The sequence below is a fragment of the Dendrobates tinctorius genome, unplaced genomic scaffold (assembly GCF_039654945.1).
Source record: "Dendrobates tinctorius isolate UK_male_01 unplaced genomic scaffold, ASM3965494v1 ptg000090l, whole genome shotgun sequence".
Taxonomy (NCBI): Eukaryota; Metazoa; Chordata; class Amphibia; order Anura; family Dendrobatidae; genus Dendrobates; species Dendrobates tinctorius.
This window is the reverse complement of record NW_027361758.1, coordinates 5814761-5832615: the sequence shown is the minus strand read 5'-3', so window position 1 is coordinate 5832615 and position 17855 is coordinate 5814761. Positions and strand designations below refer to the sequence as shown.

At 47.5% G+C, this 17855-nt stretch overlaps 1 pseudogene; it reads left to right on the top strand.

Annotated features, from left to right (window-relative positions):
- LOC141098389 (pseudouridylate synthase 1 homolog) overlaps positions 1–17855 on the top strand; it is a 74408-nt pseudogene that overhangs the window by 10893 nt on the left and 45660 nt on the right.

Here is a 17855-nt window from a genome sequence, read left to right as displayed (position 1 = left end):
GTAAAAACGGGAGAGAAGTGAGAGGGTCTTCTTGGTCCCAACGTGCCCAGCAACCTTGGAGGAATGCCCCCAGCGCAACACCTCCGTACGTTTATTCTGAGGAACGAAGGTCTTGCCTGGTGGAGGAGTAGAAAAGTTCACAGGAGCCACGGTGATCACTTTGGAAGACTCGATAATATATCATGGACCCTCATCCTCTTCAGGCGACTGTAAAGACCTGGAGAGTGCATCCGCCTTGATGTTCTTATCGCCGGGGCGGAAGTAGAGCTTGAAATCAAACCGAGAAAAATACAAGGCCCATCCGGCCTGTCTGGAATTGAGTCTCTGCAGATAGACCAAATTCTTGTGATCCGTGAAGATAGTAAAGGGATGGACAGCCCCTTCGAGCAAGTACCGCCATTCCTCTAGAGCCATCTTAATGGCCAGCAACTCCCGGTCTCCAATGGAGTAATTGCACTCCGCAGGCGAAAAGGATTTGGAAAAGAACCCGCAAGGAACCAGTCATCCTGAGGGAACCTGCTGGGAAAGGACCGCCCCAGCTTCGGTGGAGGAGGCGTCCACTTCTAGAACAAAAGGCCTACTGACCACCGGCCGATGTAAGACCGGTGCAGATGCAAAGGAGCGTTTCAGGGCCAGGAAGGCGTCTTCAGCCTCGGGAGACCAGCTGTTAGACTTAGTTCCTTTATGGGTCAGGACCGTGATGGGCTTGGTCACCATGGAAAAATGCGGCACAAACTGTTGGTAGTAATTCGCGAATCCGAGGAAACGCTGGATGGCTTTTATACCGACAGGACGGGGCCACTTGAGTACCGCAGAGAGTTTCTCGGGATCCATCTTCAGACCGGAATCTGTGATTATATACCCCAAGAAGGGTAGCGAGGTTTGCTCAAAGAGACACTTTTCAATTTTGGCATAGAGGTGATTCTCCCGAAGACGATGCAGGACCATGCGTACACTTCTCCGATGAGAGGATAGGTCTGGCGAAAAGATGAGAATATCATCTAGGTACACTACTACACATGAGTACAGAAGATCCCGAAACGCCTCGTTAATGAATTCCTGGAATACAGCCGGAGCGTTGCAGAGACCAAACGGCATGACTAAATACTCATAGTGACCATCACGGGTATTGAAGGCCGTCTTCCACTCGTCCCCAGCGCGGATTCGGATCAAGTTATAAGCTCCCCGCAGATCCAGCTTCGTGAAGATCCGAGCCCCTCTCAGCCGGTCGAAGAGTTCCGGGATAAGCGGAAGCGAGTATCGATTCTTAACCGTGATATTATTCAGGCCCCGGTAGTCGATACATGGTCGAAGTGATCCGTCTTTCTTCCGAACAAAGAAAAAGCCTGCTGGGGACGAGGATTTCCGAATGAAACCCTTAGCCAAGTTCTTCTGTATGTATTCAGACATAGCCGTGGTCTCTGCTGGGGATAAGGGATACGTTCTCCCTCTAGGAGGGGTGGCTCCGGGAATCAGGTCGATAGGACAGTCATAGGCCCAATGCGGAGGCAGAGTATCCGCTTCTTTTTTGCTAAAAACGTCGTCGTAAGCGTAGTACGGTGCGGGGAGGCCCGGAAGATTGGCTGGCATTGGCAGGGAACGAGGATGGATGATGGACTGCAGACAACGTGCGTGGCAGGAATGGCCCCAGCGCAGGATCTCCTCTGAGCGTCAGTCGACAACTGGCTCATGCAGCCTAAGCCAGGGTAATCCTAGGAGGACAGCATGGGACAATTTAGGCAGGACGTAGAAGGCTATTCTTTCCAGATGAAGCGCTCCAATTTGTAAGTCTACTTCGGCCGTAACCATGGTGACGAGTTCGGGAAGAGGTTTTCCATCAACGGAGGTGATAGCACGCGGGTCTTTTAAGATGACCACTGGGATCCAGAGTTTATCCACCTCTTCTTGGCGGATGAAATTACCACCCGCACCCGAGTCCACATACGCCTCCACAGATCTACGCTCCCGACCTGCAATAATTAAAGCTGAAAGGGTAAGGGGCAGAGATGAATTATGATCACCTAGGGAGACCTCTCTTACCTGGCCTAGGTGGAGGCGTTTCCCGGTCTCTCAGGACAGGTGCGCACAAAGTGATTGGCTCCACCGCAGTACAGGCAGAGCCCGTTCGTCACCCTCTCCCTGCGTCGCTGCTCGGACAGCCGGATCCGATCTACCTGCATGGGTTCGGGGGTGACGCTAGTAGAGGGAGTAGATGAGCGCAGAATGGGCGCTTGATACAGCCTAAAGGGCCTGCGCTCCCTAACCGACTCTCGAGCGTGCTCCAGGAACTGCAGGTCTATACGAGTAGCCAGGGAAATGAGATCCTCCAGAGTGGTTGGGGTATCTCGTCCAGCAAGCTCGTCCTTGATTTTACCTGAGAGGCCTCTCCAGAAGGCACCTACAAGTGCCTCATTATTCCATCCGCGTTCCGACGACAATGTCCGAAAGTGGATGGCGTACTGTCCCACAGTAGGGGACCCCTGGCGAAGGTTAAAGAGGGCCTCTGTGGTAGACGCTAAGCGTCCGGGTTCGTCGAACACTTTGCGGAACGTCTCCAGAAAGTTCTGGATACTAGACACGGCGGGATCATCCCTCTCCCATAAAGGATTAACCCAGGCCAGAGCTTCTCCCTCAAGATGGGACACAATGAACGCCACCTTGGCACGATCTGTGGGGTATTGTTGGGGCAAAAGCTCAAAGTGCAGTCTGCACTGATTTAAGAAACCCCGACATAGCTTAGGATCTCTGCCATACCAGGGAGGCTTTCCCAGGTGAGGTGGCGGAGACGAAACTGCGTCCCTGGGTGGGGTAGAGGCGGCCGCAGCAGACTGCAAGGCAAGCAGTCGATCGTCAACGGACGCCATATAACCCAAGATGTGAGACTGGGCGTCGCGCTGCTGTGCGAGCTCCTGCTGAAGACTGACTAGGAGGGGAGCATGCCCTGAATCAGAGGTCTGCAGAGCGGATAACCGGGTGTCCATGGACTTCATGAAGGACATTATCCGGGTCTGATTTTCACGCAAGAAAAGCAGTTCCTTCTGCGTGGCGGCCGCAGCACCGGCGGGGTCCATGACCTGATGATACTGTGACGTTCAGGGAATGGACAACGCCTGAGAGTGGACCCTCTGGGTCGCGGATCTGGAGCCCCTGGGTCGAGCGCGCCAGGTGATGACCGACCCCTATACAGGGATCGTTAGGGGCAAAACCGCAGAGGACAGAACCGCGACAGCCGGTACCAAGAGGGATGGCTCAGGGACAAGGAGGACCAGAGTAGGGCCAGGGACACTGGACAGAGATAAGCGTACCTGAACATGGTTATAGGGAGAACAGGAAACCATGTGGCAGCTACTAGAAGGGCCAGCAGAAGTAGCCACAGAAGCAGGGGGAATGCAGACGTGGAGAGCCCAGAGGGAGATATAGGGACGGATAGGCAGGAGGGGAAAGAACCAGGAGAGCAAGGAAGGAAGCAGGACAAGACGGAGGCTGACAGGGAGAAGGCGAGAGGAATATAACCGGAGAACTATAGTAACACTATAGCGACCAGAACAACGCGTTGATTAGCACATGATCATCAGGCGTCCTCTCAACAGAGCGGACGCCTGAAATACCTTAGGATCAGGAAGTGGGTAAGCGATCACCACCCTCAGCGACGCCCACCGCCGGCAGAAGAGGGAGCGCTGGCTCGCGCCCATGGCCTAAGGGAGGAGCGCCGGGACTCCGCAGAGCTGGACGCTGGGAGAGTGCGCGCTGCAGAGGGAATGCCGGTAAGAAGAGGCAGCAGCGGTTGCCACCGCAGAAGACGGCAGGGCGGGAACGGCCGCCGATGTTACAATACAGTGGGACTCGTCCCTGCGTTATTGCATGATGTTATCTTGGGCTGGGATTTTTCCCACTTCTGGCAATTGTGGGAGAATCAGTTGATGCCCCCGGGTAATAGTGTACATGATTCTTCTCCCAGGGCGCGTGTGGGTCCCGAACCCCTGGAAGAGGTCCCCCCAGAAGACTCGGGGGAAGAGTCTGCTGGAAATGACCTGCAGTTCCCGTTTTCAGTCATGGCGGGTGATACGGAGGAGACCAGGGAAGAGGAGGAGGCCGACAGCCGTCCACCTCCCCGTTTGCCGGATTTGGAAGTTCAGAAAGATGACTTCCAAAGCGAGCAAATAAAGGATCCTACCCTTTCTCAGGCTAGAACAAATGTAAAAGTGATAAATGGGGTACCCGTAGAACCTGGCTCTAGGCTGGAATATCCTTACATGGTCCTGGAGAATGATTTACTATATCAGATAGAGAAAAAGGGGGAAGATACGGTGCAACTATTAGTCGTGCCAAAACCCTACCGGCGGCAGGTGCTGGACCTGGCCCACGGACATGTGATGGGAGGTCACCTGGGAGTTCAGAAAACCACCGAAAGGATATTACACTGTTTTGTTTGGCCAGGCGTGCATCACGATATTCGTGTATATTGTGAGTCTTGTCCTGACTGCCAAGCCTCTGCTCCTAAGCCCCGGTTCTGTAGCCCTTTGGTACCCCTACCTATTATTGAGGTCCCGTTTGAGAGGATTGGGATGGATTTAGTTGGGCCCCTTCCTCGGTCTGCACGTGGACACCAACATATCCTGGTCCTCTTGGATTATGCCACTCGTTACCCGGAGGCCATCCCTTTGTGTAACACGGCCACCAAGACGATTGCCAAGGAACTGGTGCATGTGTTTAGTCGGGTCGGTATACCAAAACAGATACTCACCGACCAGGGGACTCCCTTTATGTCCAGGGTAATGAAGGAGCTCTGCCGGTTGTTACAAATCGAACCGTTACGCACATCCGTGTATCACCCTCAAACAGACGGGTTGGTCGAACGGTTCAATAAAACTCTGAAGCAGATGCTGAGAAAGGCGATAGACAAGGATGGGTAGAACTGGGACTATTTACTTCCGTATTTGCTTTTTGCCATCAGGGAAGTGCCCCAGTCTTCCACAGGGTTCTCGCCTTTCGAGTTATTGTGCGCCCGACGTCCTCGCGGACTGTTAGACGTCGCCAAAGAATCCTTGGAGGGTCGGGTCACTCCGTTTAAAATGGTGATAGATCACGTATCCCAAATGCAGGACCGTGTTGCGGCTGTTATGCCTATCATCAAAGAACACATGATGCAGGCTCAAGGAGCTCAAAAAAGAATCTATGATAGGGGCGCCAAGATCCGTACGTTTACACCCGGAGATAGGGTGTTGATCTTGGTCCCCACGGTGGACAGTAAGTTCCTAGCAAATTGGCAGGGCCCCTTTGAGATTAAGGAAAGAGTTGGTGAAGTAAACTACAAAGTATACCAGGCAGGTAAACGGAAACCTGAACAGGTTTATCATGTAAATCTGATAAAACCCTGGAAAGATCGGTCTGCCTTGTCAGCGGAGCTGGCCCTTCCAGTCTGCTCGCATACCGTACCGGAGGTACGGGTTGCAGAGACACTCTTGGAGCGGCAAAAGACTGAGGTCAGGCGGTTTCTACTTCACAACCAAAAGTTTTTCTCAGAAAAACCCGGGCAGACTACGCTAATGAAACATGACATCGTAACGGAACCTGGTGTCACAGTTCACGTGAAACCCTACAGAATTCCGGAAGCGCGCCGTGGAGCTGTTTCCCGAGAAGTGAAGGCAATGTTAGAGTTAGGTGTCATTGAGGAATCGCACAGTGCTTGGTCCAGCCCGATTGTGTTAATTCCTAAACCGGACGGCACCATCCGGTTCTGCAATGACTTCAGGAAACTGAATGCGGTCTCAAAATTTGATGCCTACCCTATGCCCCGGGTCGACGAGTTAATGGATCGGTTAGGAAAAGCCCGGTATATTACGACCCTAGACCTAACAAAGGGGTATTGGCAGATCCCTCTGGCGGAGACTGCCAGAGAAAAGACGGCATTTGCTACGCCGAAAGGTTTATTTTAGTATGTGTATATGCCGTTTGGACTGCACGGAGCACCGGCGACCTTCCAGAGACTGATGGATCGAGTCCTGAGGCCACATAGGCAGTACGCTTCTGCCTATTTAGATGACATTGTCAATTACAGCTTGGACTGGGAGACTCGTCTCCAGAAAGTACAAGCTGTGATTGACGACCTGTAGGCAGGTCTAGGCGCGAACCCCAAGAAATGTCACATCGGGCTAGAAGAAGCCCGGTATTTGGGGTATGTAATTGGGAGGGGTGTTGTTAAACCCCAAGTCGATAAGATTCAAGCGGTTCAGGACTGGCCGCAACCTGTCAACAAGAAGCAGGTGCAAGCCTTTCTGGGGATCGCCGGCTATTATCGCCGGTTCATACCCAATTTTGCAGCCATCGCTACCCCCCTTGACGGATCTTACCAAAGGGAAAGACTCCGTCATGATTAAATGGAATTTAGCGGCTGAAGAAGCCTTCCATAGCCTAAAACGGGCACTTTGATCTCAACCCGTACTGGTGACTCCGGACTTCTGCAGCGAGTTTGTGGTACAAACGGATGCCTCGGATACCGGTATCGGGGCCGTACTGTCACAAGTGAGGGACGGAGTGGAACACCCAGTCCTCTATCTCAGCAGGAAGCTGAATAAACATGAGCAAAAGTATGCAGTCGTAGAAAAAGAGTGCCTAGCCATTAAGTGGGCTCTAGAGGCCCTCAAATATTACCTGGTGGGCCGAAAGTTCAGGCTGATCACTGACAATGCCCCTCTCAAGTGGATGCACTTGCACAAGGAACGGAATAGCCGGGTGACCCGGTGGTTCCTTGCCCTGCAGGCCTACACTTTTACGGTGGAGCACCGTCCAGGGGTACAGATGGGGAATGCAGATGCCCTGTTCCGAGTGCACTGTTTGGTGGGTGTCATTGCTCGACCGGAGTGGTCTGAGCAGAGGGGGGGGATATGTGAGAATCATGTGGGAATAGTGGATGAGGGCAGGTATATGTCACCCAGATACCTTTCCTATGTGGCCTAGTCTGGTCAGTATATCACCTGTAACTCCCTTCTAATCGGTCTCCCTCTTACCAAACTCTCCCCCCCTCCAATCTGTCTTGAATGCAGCTGCCAGGATCATATTCCTCGCCAATCGTTACACCGATGCCTCTACCTTGTGCCAGTCATTACACTGGCTACCCATCCACTCCAGAATCCAGTACAAACTTATTACCCTCACCCACAAAGCTCTTCATTGCTCAGCACCACCCTACATCTCCTCCCTTGTTTCAGTATACCATCCTACCTGCGCCCTCCGTTCTGCTGATGACCTGAGATTAGCATCCTCAATAATCAGAACCTTCCACTCCCGTCTTCAAGACTATACACGTGCTGCGCCAATTCTTTGGAATGCACTTCCCAGGTCAATACGATTAGTCCCCAATCCCCACAATTTTAAGCGTGCCCTGAAAACTCATTTATTCAGACTGGCTTACCGCCTCAACGCATTAACCTAATCTATCCCTATGTGGCACAGCCAAAAGTTTTTTACCATAACCAGTTTCCCCGCATCATGTTCCCACATGCTTTATGCATCCATTAGCCCTCTGCATCCGTACTGTTACACTCTTAACATTATGGCTGGTCCATATAATCAGGGCAACTGTTACCACCCACCTTTCGTGTCTCCCCTTTTTTTCCTCATAGATTGTAAGCTTGCGAACAGGGCCCTCATTCCTCTTGGTATCTGTTATGATCTATGTGATTATTGTTATGCTGTAATGTATATTGTCTGTACAAGTCCCCTCTGAAATGTAAAGTGCTGCGGAATATGTCAGCGCTATAGAAATAAAATTTATTATTATATTATGGTTTCTAATGAATAATGGGAGGCGGATATAAAAGGATGACAGGTGGTTGTGTGAGTGTCTCAGCCAGGGGACACAGAGAGCCTGTCTGTGTGAGAGACACACGTGAATGAAAGCAGTGCCCACTGTAACTGTGGTTTGGCTGGACGGGAGAAGCCCGCCAGTTGGTAGTTAGGTTGTACCTTGTTTAGTTAGTGCCGGACAGGCAAGGATTTGTTTTATGTTTTTTTCCTTTATGCATTGCTTTCACCTTTAATAAACCTGACCCAGTGTCAGTTATACCCGGACCCCGGCTGTGCGCCTGAGTTTCATGCTGAACGCACATGACCTTTGACCCCAACAAAGGCGATCCCGGAGTGTTTTATCACAGTTCCCAATAACTCATTCTGCAGCTATCAACAGAAAGGCGATAGAAAATGGTGCAACATTTTTAATGAAGGCCAATTGTAAAAAAAATATGTTTTAGCACCAAATATTTGCATTTCAGTTTAAAAAAAATAAGAAGAAAAAATCTCCCCAATGGTGGACAATCCCTTCAACTGCACTTGGCTTCATCTGTTTTTGCATTGTGGGCCTGGTTTTCTTTATCCAGATATTTTAGCCTAATTCATCATTTGCGACTCTACAAAATATCGTACCCTTTTTGCACAACTGTACTCCAGCATCATACTGGAGTACATAATCATGTCTAATTTTATTTTTGTGCAGTTGAAGACTAAGATGTGACATTTTAATGGGAGGTGACTTTTTGTTCTAAAAATAGAGGACAAAAAAACATCATATTTTGCACAACGTCAATTTGAAGAACTGGCTGTTTAGTTGTTGCCTAATAGATGCCAGTCCCAGACCTGTGCCATTGTGACTAGATACTCACACTTGCGAGAAACTCGGACGAATTTCGCACGTCAATACCTGACACTGCTACCGGCACTCGGATGGAGCGTTCAGCTGCATAGAAATACATGCAGCTGAACGCTCCAATCTGAGTGCCGGCGGCAGTGCCGGATATTAAGATGTGAGACTCGTCTGAGTTTCTCGCAAGTCTGACCCCGGCCTTTCCCTGAAAGTGGTTTATTTTCCAGCTGATCAGTAGATTTCTCAGAACAAATGACACAAAATATCTGCAGGGTAAGGCCATGTTCATATCATGCTTTAGACTGCTTTCACATATCAGTTTTTTGGCGTCAGTCACAATCCGTCGGGTCGTCGCAAATTGTGAAAAACTGATGTGACGCATCCGTTTTTTCGGTGGATCCGCTAGCTGCATCCGTAAAAAAAGCGGAACCGTCGCATCAGTTTTTTCATCCGTTTCTTCCGTTTTTTGATGGATCCGTTTTTAAAAACGCCCAGACAGACAGAGCTATAGATGGCTAGATAGATATGGGATAGATAGAATACATAGATCTATATATAGATATATCCATAGATATATATAAAATATTGTTCATTAATAAACATCGGCCTTGCTATTTATCTATCTATATCTATCCATAGAGATATCAAAAGATAGATATATCTATGGATATATCTTTTGCTATATCTATAGATATACAGTATCTATGGATATATCTATAGATATATCTATGGATGGACAAAAAGATAGATATATCTATGGATAGACAATAGCAAGACCGATCTTTATTAGTGAACAATATTTTTTATTTAAAAAAAAAAAAAAAAACATGGGGAAAAAATGACGTAGGCTCCCACGCAATTTTCTGCGCCAGAGGGGGGAAAGCCAACGGCCGGGGGCCAATATTTGTAGCCTGGGAAGGGGGTAATACCCATGGCCCCTTCCCAGGCTAATATCAGCCCGCAGCTATCTGCATAGCCTTTACTGGCTATTAAAATAGGGGGACCCCCCAAAAAAATAACGTGGGGTCCCATTATATTTTATAGCCAGAAAGGCTATGCAGACAGCTGCAGGTAGGAAGGGGCTATGGATATTGACCCCCCCAGCTACAAATCCCAGCCCGCAGCCGCCCCAGAAATAGCGCATCTCTAAGATGCGCCAATTCTGGCTCTTAGCCCCTCTCTTCCCACTGCCATGTAGTGGTGGCATATGGGGTAATAAGGGGTTAATGTCACCTTGCTATTGTAAGGTGACAGCCCTGTTAATAATGGAGAGGCGTCAATATGACGCCTCTCCATTATTAATTTTATATTAATAAACTGTTAAAAAAACACACACATAAGAATAAAATATTTTAATTAAATAAAACACGACACATTTTTTCATAATTTTTATTACATGCCCAGATCCTAGCGAAGCCATCGATCACCTGCAAAAAAATAAGAAAGCCAACCAACGATATACTCCCTGTCCGACGTAATCCCATTAATAACGATTGTCCCACGGCGATCTCCCCTATAGAGCTGTCACATCAGCAGATGTGACCTTTCTATAGGCCTCCGATGACACACTGATCGGAGATAACTCTCCAACAGTGTGTCATCGGAGATAAGCCTCTCGCTTTACGGCACTACAGCGTGAGGATTTTCTCACGCTGTAGTGCCGCAAAGTGACCGGTGAATGCAGGTCACCTGTTGGCGGTGGAGAGATACAATGCGGAGGATTATCTCCATCACTGCATCACTGGAGCCCCTGGAGAGCGGGCTGATGTATGAACTATATATATGTGTGTGTTTTTTTTTAGTTTTTTTTTACATTCAACACATTAGCCGGATGATGGGACTACTACTGTCCCATCATTGGCTAATGTGTCAATCACTGTCAGTGTAGCAGGCATAGACAGATGGGACTTGTAGTCCCATCGGACGATGCCTGCATACACAAACACACACACATGCACACGCAGGCCCCCCGCATACCCCCGCACAGACCCGCACAAACCCGCATACCCGCGCATATACCTCCGCACAGACCCCTGTACAGACCCTCCACACACGCCCGCACACACCATACAGGCACACAGTGTCAGCGCATGCGCAGTTAAAAAAAACGGAATCCATCGCCGGATTCAGCTTCCATTCTATCAAAAATTGGACAGCAACGGATCCGTCACTGTCCGATTTTTCGTCGTAGAAAAAAAACGTTTCTATGTCCATTGTCTACGGCCGATGGACAAAGAACTTCCGACGGATCCGTCAAACGACGAATGAAACGTGCGACCATCCGTCGCTAATACAAGTCTATGAGAGAAAAACGGATCCAGTGGCATCAGTCGCCAGATCCGTTTTTTTTTTTCAAAATTTGACGGATTGTGACTGATGGCAAAAAACTGATATGTGAAAGGGGCCTTACCCTCACATCAGTTGCTTCATCAGGGCTTACCTCTGAGACGTGGCCTGCCAGAATGGCCTATAGGATTGCTACCTCTAATAGAAGAGGCTACGTGCATAGTTTTTCCCCTGGGATCATTGCTTGACTTATAAATCTCCCTATGCCAGCGTGGTGGTCTCCTCACAGAGAATCTTTACCCCCTAAAAATCCACATGTAACACAATTTTTCTGTGGAATTGTGGGAAAATATGCCTTGTGTGCTACTACCTTTTTTAAAGGGTTTGTGTGTATTTTGCATTGACCATAGGAAACCGTGTCGCTAGAAATTAGAAAAGTGAAACCGTCGTTTCAAATCATTTAGAAAGTTTCTAGTAACATTAGTATTCCGAGCTTACTAAGGTCAGATTCACAAATAGCCTTTTATTGCTGATTTTTCTTATTCTCAGCCACAGTATGGGGCCTGTGATAACCGACCAGTTGTAGGTTATGTGCACACATTAAGTATTTGCACCAGAAATTTCGGTATCAAAATGCTGCACTTTGCAGTTCCATAAAAATAAATGAGGTTTCTGAAGTCTCATGCACACGCTGCTTATTTTTTCCTTGCAGATTTGAAGCAGTTTCACACTTGTAGCATGTCAATTCTTTCCGCGTCTTTGCAGCGTTTTTCACCCATTCAAACAAATGGTGAAAAAACACCACATGAAACATTTTTTTTTGCTAAGAGACCGCTTTGGTGCAGAATATTCTGCTGTAAATACTCAGTGTGTGCACTCACCCCAAGGCCGGGGTTACACTAAGCGACGCAAAATACGGTCCATATTTTACATGCGTTATACGGAGAAATGTCCCCTAAATAGTGCTCCGTATGTCATCCGTAAGCAAGATGTGGTCGCGTATTTTGTGCATGTCAGCATCCGTATGTAATCTGTATGCAATCCGTATGCCATCCATATGCCGAGATTTTCTCGCAGGCTTGCAAAATGGACATTTAACGGTTTTGAGGCCTGCTAACTATTTAAATCATCTGCCTGCACCCTATTTATTGGCTCTGGAACAGGTGGCTGCCTCCATTCTGTCCATTTGTGACCTTGCCTTGACTAGGTGTGTTGGTGTTGTATGTGCAACATGGCAGACAGTCTGAGTTTAAACACATCTGAGCAGGTTCTCCAACTGGCTTTTGTCACGCCGCTTTGGTCACCCATACCCAGTGATAGTGGATCCGCGGAGGAGGAGACGCATGTGGGTCCATCCACTTATGAGGCAGCGACTCACAAGAGGTCATTTTCACCACCTCTATTCTCTGCGGGATCATCCGGAAAAATTTTACCAATACTGTCGCATGAGCCTTGCAACATTTGATCTACTCTTGGAGATAGTGCGCCCTGGGATCACCTTTCAGGACACAATGATGCGCAAAGCTATATCTGCAGAGGAGCGACTTCTCCTCACATTATGGTATGTACTACACAACCACATTCTCTATGTTCATGATGTGTTGCCCAATGTACGTTTTGTTTTGGTTTAGAGAATAATTTTGTTGCCCTCATCTTAGTCCACATATATTTAAACTTACATACCAGAATGTTATGTGTAATATGTACTGAATATCACGTAGTCATTATGCTAGAAAATATATGTATGTTAGTAGATATGAAACAAAAAAAAAGTTTGGTATCTATGTAGCTGGTATTCTTATCATTTTTCCTTTGTAAAATGTTCAATTTCTGTTGTTCTTCAGCTTCCTGTCCACTGGCCTATCTTATGTGGCCCTCCACTATGAGTTTCTCATTGGAAGATCTACCATTTCTGGCATAGCCAGGTCGACATGTAGTCAAATATGGTCAAGACTCCATCACCTCGTCATGCCCGAGGCAAGCATGGAAGACTGGATGAGGATATCAAGGGGCTTTGAGGAGGAATGCCAGTTTCCTAATTGTATTGGGGCCCTTGATGGCAAACATATCCGGGTGCGTAAGCCGCCGAACTCTGGCTCCCAATTCTTCAGTTATAAACAATACTTTCTGTTGTATTGTTAGCTCTGGCCGACCCTCAATACAAGTTTATAATTGTCGACATTGGGGCCTATGGAAGGACGAGAGACTCTCGAGTCTTCAATACTTCCATTATGGGTCGGCGGCTACGCACCAACCATTTGGATCTATCCCCACCACGCCAGCTACCAGGCTCCACTCAAAATCAGTCCCTTATGTCCTTGTGGCAGATGAGGAGTTTCAGTTAACGCGCAATGTCATGAGGCCATATCCCCGGCGCAACCTGGACCACCGGCGCCAAAATTTTTAACTTGCGCCTATCACGTGCTCGGCGACTGGTGGAGTGTTCCTTTGGAATTCTTTGTGCCAAATGGTGGGTCCTACAGTCTGCCATTCAGCTGAGTGAACAAAATGTGAATGAAGTTATCAAAGCATGTGTCGTTCTTCATAACTTCACCAGGATACATGATTGTTCCTCCTCTGCTGGTGTTGTGCTTGGGTCGTACAATGTGCGTAGGGCGACACCACCTATCAACCCTCATGGTAGACCGCTCTCTGGGCTCAAAGTGCGTGATATTTTCACAAATTATTTTATATCACCTGAGGGGGAAACTTCTTGGCAAGAGCATGCTGTGTCTATGTTATAATTTTTTTGTTTATGTCTGTCTAAATATATATATTTAAACCCCTTATGATTCTCTGACTGTTTAATTGCCTTGGTAAGGGTATGTTAGTATGCTGACACCTTTTTTTTTATAATTGAGACAGAGACGTAAAATGTAGTAGACAAATGTTTACTTTTGCCTTATTTTTTTTTTTTTTTTTTGAAAAACATATTATTGCCATATGATAAATGTGGCAATGGCCAGAAGTGGCCTTTTTGCAAATGTGAAAATTTAGAACCAAAACATTTTCAGAAAAACAAAAATACAACAAAACCATTTTGCAAGACCAAAATTGCTACATTACAAATTTTGGTACTTCGGGGGAGGAGAAGGCGGAAGACCAGCCTGTGTTTACTGCTGGCTACTTTGGCCAACTTGGCCATCGCCCTGTGTGGGGGCATACTGTTGCCCATCATGTGGGTAGTGTACTGCCTCCTGGGATTGTGGTGGGTACTGGGCTGACTGAAATTGTAACGGGGCCACTTGTTGGGGCTGGAAGGCCCGTGGCTCATACCCACCAAAATAGCCATGTCATTCCCAACCAGGTTGGGACCAGCCTCCAACACTGGGTGGGAACAAGTGGCCATATTGGTGAGATTGGCTAGAGGCAGACATATAAGATAAGATAAGATAATCCTTTAATCGTCCCACCATGGGGAAATTCAGAGCATTACAGCAGCAAGGCAGGAACAAGTACAGATACAGATGCATAAAGGCATTACATTGACAGTAGGTAGGTACATACTGTATAGGAAAAAAAAATATGTGGCTGCTATGGGAAAGGTTGGGTAGGGGGAGGAAGGGGGTGAGGTGTAGGCCCACGTATTTGAAGATCCTCAGAGCCTGCTTGAGCAAGCATGTGTGTGGGGTGTCTAAGGCACATCAGATTCCTTAGGGAAAGCTGCCACCTCTCCAGATATTCAAATAACTCATATGGGGTATTGGGGTGTGTGCTTGCATCAAGCAGGATCTGAAAACATCCTCGAATACATAGCCTCACCTCACGGGAAAGGGCCCGAAGATAACGGGCCAGGCTGCGTGAGTACGCCTCCTCGCCATCATCATTATTGACTCTAGCCAGATAGTTCAGTACCCCTGTGTCCACATTGGTACGGGTATCTTGGTCAGGGATCTGGCGCCTTCTTCTTCCTCGTCGGGATGGTCTAGCAGGCTGTGGGGAGCCCTGGATCTGGGCAGTTGGGCTGGTGCTGATGTTGCCCTGCTCCTCCTGTATGGCGGATGGTTCTGCAGCAGACGGTCCTGCTTGTGGATGTAGTCCTGGTGGTGGGGTTTGTGGTGCAGGCACTGGGTTTTCCGGAGAGGGATCTTCACCCATGCTTCTTGGAGGGGAAGTCACCTCTTCTCCAGCCACAGGATCAATTATTGCCTCTGTATCTGAGCCAGTTTCTCTCTCCGTAAGGTTGGACTGAGTTCTGTTATGAAATCGAACAGAGCCAAAATTCCAAACATTAGTTTTGTCCCTGTAAAGTATCTGTGTAATGTGGTGTGAGGTATCTACTTATGGTCTCAGATCCAAAATTGGAGCGAGGAAGGAGAGGCGATCATAATAAATATATTTTCGCTTTGTGTGGCCCGCATCACCACTTCTGGCCCGCTGCTGATGTTCCCGCCTGTATTGGTCGCAATGTGACAGGAAATATTCTAAATTGCACATATTTTCTAGCTAAAATTTGCTACAAATAGCCTAGGCATGTGGCCTTCTAGGGTGTGCTTTCTACCCAGGGTGGCATATATAATTGGGGCATCCAGGCCAGATCCACCGGGTCACAATAATTCAGGGGTCAAGTAACTACAGTTAATAACTTGGTTGGCTAGCAGGATGAGGAGCTTGTGGCCTGGGACAAATTATGTCAGTGTAAAACCATGGGTTACATAGAAATCTACCCGCCTCATGAGGCAAAAGGGCCAAGCACAGGAAGGAGGGGGGGGGGGGCCTGATTCTAAATGCCTTTTTTGATGTGAGGTAATTTTAAACACTTTTTGGGTTGTATTTACTCATTTGCTGCTGCTCCTCACGTGGCCGATTACCAAAATCGTGGAACATCTGGCGACATATGCGTCTCCATGACGCCTCCTTTCTTGCCCGGTTAGCATAATGGGCACCACGTTGGTCCCAGATTTCCAGGCGCTCCTGCACTAGTACAATCAGCATCTCAACATTGAGGAAGTATGGTGCCATGATGCTGCAGGACTCCGTGGAGGTGTACTTCCTAAATGATTGGAGTGCTTTTTTTAGCTAATTAGCATGTCTAAGCTTCCTGATGATGGATTGGCCCATTTCCTGTCACCTGCCAAAAAACCTGCGTATTTCTCTCAAGTCACACGTGTGGTCCGTGTGTAATGCGTATTTTTTGCGCACCCATAGACTTGCATTGGCGTACTACGGGCATAGTACGCTAACAATCACAGCATGCTGCGATTGGCATGGACCGTAGAATATGGACGAGAAATATACGGCTGATGGAAGCTGCCCCATAGAGAATCATTTGTCCGTGTGTAATGCGTGGTTTTAACACCTCTCACTCGTCCGTATTTCACTCTAGTGTGACCCCGGCCTAAAGGTATATATTACCTCCATTTTAGGGAGTCTCTGCTGCTGGGCAAGTTGTGTCTCTGAAGGTGTGACTGATCGACAACATAGTTGAAAAAATTAACGGTCACCTGCCTTCCCAAATAAGAATAAAAGGTAAGGAAGTTCTTTGTAGTTTGTGGTATGGAAGGGCCTTGTGATTTATTATTTTATTAAAGTGACTGATTTAATGGGACTGATTTTGTAATGTAAAGACATGGCTGTAATAAATGAAGAAAGCCGCTTTGTTGTTCTTTCGTTAACCCCTTTACCCCCAAGGGTGGTTTGCACGTTCATGACCGGGCCAATTTTTACAATTCTGACCACTGTCCCTTTATGAGGTAATAACTCTGAAACGCTTCCATGGATCCCACTGATTCTGACATTGTTTTCTCGTGACATATTGTACTTCATGATAGTGGTAAAATTTCATTGCGTTTATTTGTGAAAAAAATGGAAATTTGGCGAAAATTTTGTAAATTTCGCATTTTTCCAACTTTGAATTTTTATGCCCTTAAATCACAGAGAGATGGCACACAAAAAACTTAATAAGTAACATTTCACATATGTTTACTTTACATCAGCACAATTTTGGAACCAAAATTTTTTTTGTTAGGAAGTTATAAGGGTTAAAAGTCGAGATGAGCGACTTTGCCTTTTTTTGGGTCGAGTCGGGTTTCATGAAACCCGACTTTCTCAAAAGTCGGGTCGAACGAAATCGGCCGATTATCGTGAAAAGTCGAAGGCCGACTGAAACACGAAACCCAATGCAAGTCAATGGGGAACAAAGGTCGGCAGGGAGTGGAGGACAGGAAGCACACCTACAGTGCCCATTTTAATGCCAAAAACATCAATTCTTATTACTTAAGCTTGTCAACCTTAATTTACTTTATAATAATAGTTAGGCATTGAAAACTGGGGGTTATATGGCTAAAATTGTGGGGGGGTAGGGCTGGCTCCACATTTTCGTGGGCCCTGGGCCAAAGAGTGTCACTGGGCACTTTTAACACATGCCACAATTCATGATCCTCTGATACGGCAGAGAAATAGCGGTATAGTACAATGAAATAAACTGCACTTCTTACATCTCATGACTGATATCCATTTTAAATTCTCCAGTAGCTCCAAATACGGACAGTATATTACTCCATACAGTATTATGGCCACCGCATAGTGCATACAGAGTAATGAGGCCCATATATTTCTCCATACAGAATCATTGGTCCCATATAATGTTTGAAACAGTATATGATGAGCTCCACATAATGCTACAGTATATGTTGGTCCCCATGGCTGAAGCTCCACTGTGCTATGGGCCCAAATAATGCTCCATATATAATGGGCCCCATTTCTAATGCTCCAGTGCATAATGGGCCCTGTAAATGCTGCTCCAGTGTCTGATGTCCACCTTTGGAATTCTCCAGTGTATGGTGGGCCTCATATATCATTCTTCAGAGTATAGTGCTCCCCAAAAATAGCTGTCCCAACATTGACAACAATTAAGTCTCCTCGCTAGGGAATCCCTGTACTAGTCTGGACTCCTCCTCGTTCCCATCTTCCATCTCACTGCACTTGGACT